This window comes from Amia ocellicauda, chromosome 9 (genome assembly GCF_036373705.1).
Source record: "Amia ocellicauda isolate fAmiCal2 chromosome 9, fAmiCal2.hap1, whole genome shotgun sequence".
NCBI lineage: Eukaryota > Metazoa > Chordata > Actinopteri > Amiiformes > Amiidae > Amia > Amia ocellicauda.
Genome location: NC_089858.1, coordinates 34,908,516 through 34,913,748, shown reverse-complemented (window position 1 = coordinate 34,913,748; position 5,233 = coordinate 34,908,516).

The window sequence follows — 5,233 nt, the reverse complement described above, 5'->3', positions numbered from 1 at the left end:
GCCCCATTATCAGTGATGGCAACATTAATGTTAACACCAACATAATTAGGATCCCATCTATCCAAAGTATGACCATTGATGGGCTGCTTGGGAATACCAGCTAACAAATATGCACTGTCAGGGCTGGGCGCTCGGCTCCTTCCCCTCGTTATCTGGACTGAGTCATGTTTTTTAATGAGCCAATGTGTTCCATGTGGCACAGCTTGGTAGAGCAGTTTTCTTTTCCTCCTCACTGAGTCCTAACGGGATTTGACACATTTTCACTTCACAGTCAGAAGGCTGAAACAGGTTCTCTGGCCGCCCTCTAGAGGGGCAGTGATCACAGCAGTAGCCATCTCGTAACCCCAAGGATTCAGGTGCTAATCCGTACAGACACAGAGTGGAAAAAGGAGAATTGTGCCTGCTCCACACTCCAGTTTATTACAATTGTAAACTGAGGGCCTCAGATAAGATGGAATTGTTGGGAAACACATTTTCTTGTTTTGTAGAATTTGACCCATTTGATGCAGGTGGAAAAAAGTCAGAATTAAGTTTCAAATAAAAAATAGTATTTTTACACAAATTAGTGATATCCCTTTCTTTCAAATAAGTATTATACAGTTCATCATTTGATCTGAAACTGAGCACAGAGCGGAGAAGGAGCAGCCACTAAACTGGCTGGAGTGGAGCTGGAGAGGAGCAGTTCAGAAATGTTGCTGCTCCAAATCTCAGCTATACACTTCAGATTTGTACCTTGTTGCCCTTGTGAATACCCACCCCCTCCTCCACCCACCCAATAATGAATTCTTCTGGAGTTTTTGCTGAAGCTGGAAGAAATAGATTTATTTTTATTTTCCCTATATTTTTCTCTCTCCATTTTCCGTTTGTAGTGCCCTTTGTCCTTGGCTTCAGTACATCCACAGCTATCTAAATTTGTGCTTCTTTTTATCGACCCCCCCATCCTCCTTCAGTAATACTGTACATATCAAAAGGAAAATTATGCAGTCAATTGGTTTTTGTTTTCCAGGGTTTCTCTCCAATAAAAAGAAAAACAAATGTTTATTTGATGGCATGCTCTGCAAGTGAAGTACAATGGAGGAATTCGATTGATTTCTTCCTTTCAGTCCTCTCTGTGAAGTCCTGGCGGCATCGAGATCTATACAATTGTAGCAGTGTTAATGATGATGATATTATTATTATTATTATTATTATTATTATTATTATTATTATTATTATTATTATTATTATTATTATACATATAATAATAATCATTCTTCACTTCTAATGAGTTTTAATTTGTCGTAAGTGCCTCTCCCTGTTCAGTATAATAGTGAATGAGATCTTATATTCCAGTAAAAACTATGAAGTACAAACCCCTTGATTAAAGCCAGGATAAATTCAGAGAGCTGTCTCACTCTCACCCATCAGATTTTACACTACAATGTCACGACTTTAATGTTTCCATTAGGTTGCAAACAAGAGACCCATGTTTTGTGTTGTGTTTCTCGTTCCTTAACCCTGGGCTTTGTCAGCAGGGTTAATGGCTCATCTCTATGCTGTGTGGCATTAGTGTTTTGCAGTGTTTCTCTAACATCAGACTCTCCTTTCAGTCACTGTCAGTCGCAAGCAGCAGAGAATAACCCCCCCCCCACCTGTGCCGGTTATGATCACAGTGTGATCTCAATAGTGCAATTAAGAGAGGTGTAGTGTACCCGGCAGGCGCCGCACTCTTGATCAAAGCCCGCACGAGTGTGCCGCAGTCAACAGACCTGATGCTTTTCAGAGATAAGTCTTTCTCTGTCAGGCTGTGCTGTTTGCGGTCTGCCGGGTAAGCTGCCACTTCAGGCTGATCCCATGCAGGTCACAGGAAGACCGACACGGCTGCAGGTACGACATTCAATCATTATTATTTCATATGATTACCCAGGCAAGCTGTATGCCTTTCAAGAAAACCAAGCACAGTATGAGCCAGAGCATACCATATGTAACTACAGCGCTAATGAGAGTTAAACTCACTTATAGTCAGTACAGAATGCACTGTGTGATTCTGATAGGGTAGCTTATGAGTAGTTTAGATAAGAGCAGGAAATATACAAATTGTTATCTGAGTGCTGCAAGGTCTAGGTTTTCATCAGGCCCTTTATGTTATATATCAATACATGAAAGATACACTTGGTCAAAAGCATATAAGACTGTTTTTTTTTTATTTCCTACACATGTATCTCCAGGATACAAAGCATCATTCTCACTCAGAAAGTTCCTCTGACCTTGAGAAAATCCATAAGCCTTCATCATAACAATCCATCACTACATACCTCTCCTGACCACTGTGCCATATTTAACTTTTGCATTGTGTCAATTTGAACAGTTCACTGTAATTTTGTAGATTGACAGCAAGTCACCTTGTATAACAGCTTCATCCCAAATAATAATAATAATAATAATAGTAATAACAATGAATAATTGAACTAGACAACCTCTATCTCTTCAGACTGTTTTTTCTGTTTTTTCTCATTCGTGGCACATCCGCGCCGTTGCATGTCGAGTGTCACTCCTGTTACAGACTGTTTCCTTACGGTAATGAATCTCGGGACCTGATGTGTGCTCTTTCTGTGCAGTTCATTTCACGGTTCACTGACGAGGCTTCTAAACGCAGCTCCCAGCTGGACTCTTACAGGCTCAGGTCTTGTCCTGTATACTTTCCTTTGCTTTTATGATCTTCCCCACTCAGTGCCGGGCTCCCAGTCCCACATTCTGAAGCCCCGGAGGGCCTGTGGGCAGCGGGGTCCCTACCTTCTGAGAGTGAAGCCCAGCTGGTCTTGCATTTAATCTCCCACAGCCCCACCCATTCAACCTGAGAGACACCAGAGAGAGCAGGGCGCTGTGGGTAATGAGCAAATGTGGTGCCATGTGTGTGGAGCTGTGGGGGATGTGAGTGGGGAGGTTCAGAGAGGAGCTGGAAACACACTCTGTGTTATCTGGCTGTGTTATGAGTTGTGAGGGAGACGTGGGTATAGTTAGAGGTGAGGGTGAGGTAGAGAGGATCTGGGGATATTCCTGGAGTCTTTTTAATTTTAATGAACAAACCATAAGAAGCAATATTTAATATGTGGCCAGGGACGGGGACTGAGGCGCAGTTGGCGGAGATTTGTGTAGAATTAAAATTCTGCAAGTCAGCTGACACCTGAAGACTATGGAGGAGTAGTTGGTGGCTGGAGGTGAGACAACCAGAGATAGTAAACCACCACACGTGCACAAGCACACGTCCCAAGTGCCGTCACAGCAGCAGACGGCACGTTCCTATTGTCACCTCAGCCCACCCTCGTATCGGCACACTGTCCCCCCGTGTTAGGCACTGCATTCATCAGCATTGTGCCAGACTGGCAGAAAGTTCCCTTGTGCGAGAGGATTCATTTATTTTGATCTTTTTCTCCTTGACACAATAATGACACCTAATCACGCTGACTGAAACCCTAATGCGGAATCCTTGTTTGTCCCCCCGTGTCCCAAAGCAAGAGAAGCATTTCAGTCTGTTGTTGCCCAGGCGTAAATGTTTGCAAACACATTCACAGCCACTAAAGCTCTCACTCTGTGATTCCAAGCAAACGGTTTCCCTGCTCGGTGCGGGTGGTTGGATTTGTGTTGGGAACTGAATAGGTCCTGAGAGCGCAGGCTGCTGTCCTCCTGATACAGAAAACTCAGCCCGTGAACTGTGGCAGAAGGCGATTTGTTCATTTGACTCTGTATCACATGGTGTGACCGCGACCAATTCACTCAGAAGCAAGGAGCTGTTGCTGCCATCCCTCTGCTGTAATATGACTGTGCTTTTCTCTTGCTGTAATTGCTAGTCAACATATTTGGACCTTGTACAGAACACGAAAGGAAAAATAAGTGTGTGTGTGTGTGTGTGTATATATATATATATATATATATACACTCACCTAAAGGATTATTAGGAACACCATACTAATACTGTGTTTGACCCCCTTTCACCTTCAGAACTGCCTAAATTCTACGTGGCATTGATTCAACAAGGTGCTGAAAGCATTCTTTAGAAATGTTGGCCCATATTGATAGGATAGCATCTTGCAGTTGATGGAGATTTGTGGGATGCACATCCAGGGCACGAAGCTCTCGTTCCACCACATCCCAAAGATGCTCTATTGGGTTGAGATCTGGTGACTGTGGGGGCCAGTTTAGTACAGTGAACTCATTGTCATGTTCAAGAAACCAATTTGAAATGATTCGACCTTTGTGACATGGTGCATTATCCTGCTGGAAGTAGCCATCAGAGGATGGGTACATGGTGGTCATAAAGGGATGGACATGGTCAGAAACAATGCTCAGGTAGGCCGTGGCATTTAAACGATGCCCAATTGGCACTAAGGGGCCTAAAGTGTGCCAAGAAAACATCCCCCACACCATTACACCACCACCACCAGCCTGCACAGTGGTAACAAGGCATGATGGATCCATGTTCTCATTCTGTTTACGCCAAATTCTGACTCTACCATCTGAATGTCTCAACAGAAATCGAGACTCATCAGACCAGGCAACATTTTTCCAGTCTTCAACTGTCCAATTTTGGTGAGCTTGTGCAAATTGTAGCCTCTTTTTCCTATTTGTAGTGGAGATGAGTGGTACCCGGTGGGGTCTTCTGCTGTTGTAGCCCATCCGCCTCAAGGTTGTACGTGTTGTGGCTTCACAAATGCTTTGCTGCATACCTCGGTTGTAACGAGTGGTTATTTCAGTCAAAGTTGCTCTTCTATCAGCTTGAATCAGTCGGCCCATTCTCCTCTGACCTCTAGCATCAACAAGGCATTTTCGCCCACAGGACTGCCGCTAACTGGATGTTTTTCCCTTTTCACACCATTCTTTGTAAACCCTAGAAATGGTTGTGCGTGAAAATCCCAGTAACTGAGCAGATTGTGAAATACTCAGACCGGCCCGTCTGGCACCAACAACCATGCCACGCTCAAAATTGCTTAAATCACCTTTCTTTCCCATTCAGACATTCAGTTTGGAGTTCAGGAGATTGTCTTGACCAGGACCACACCCCTAAATGCATTGAAGCAACTGCCATGTGATTGGTTGGTTAGATAATTGCATTAATGAGAAATTGAACAGGTGTTCCTAATAATCCTTTAGGTGAGTGTATATATATATGTGTACATACATATACATACACATACACTATACATAATATAGTTTTAAAAATCATCTCACTGCCAACAACAGATGATTTTGCTCTAAT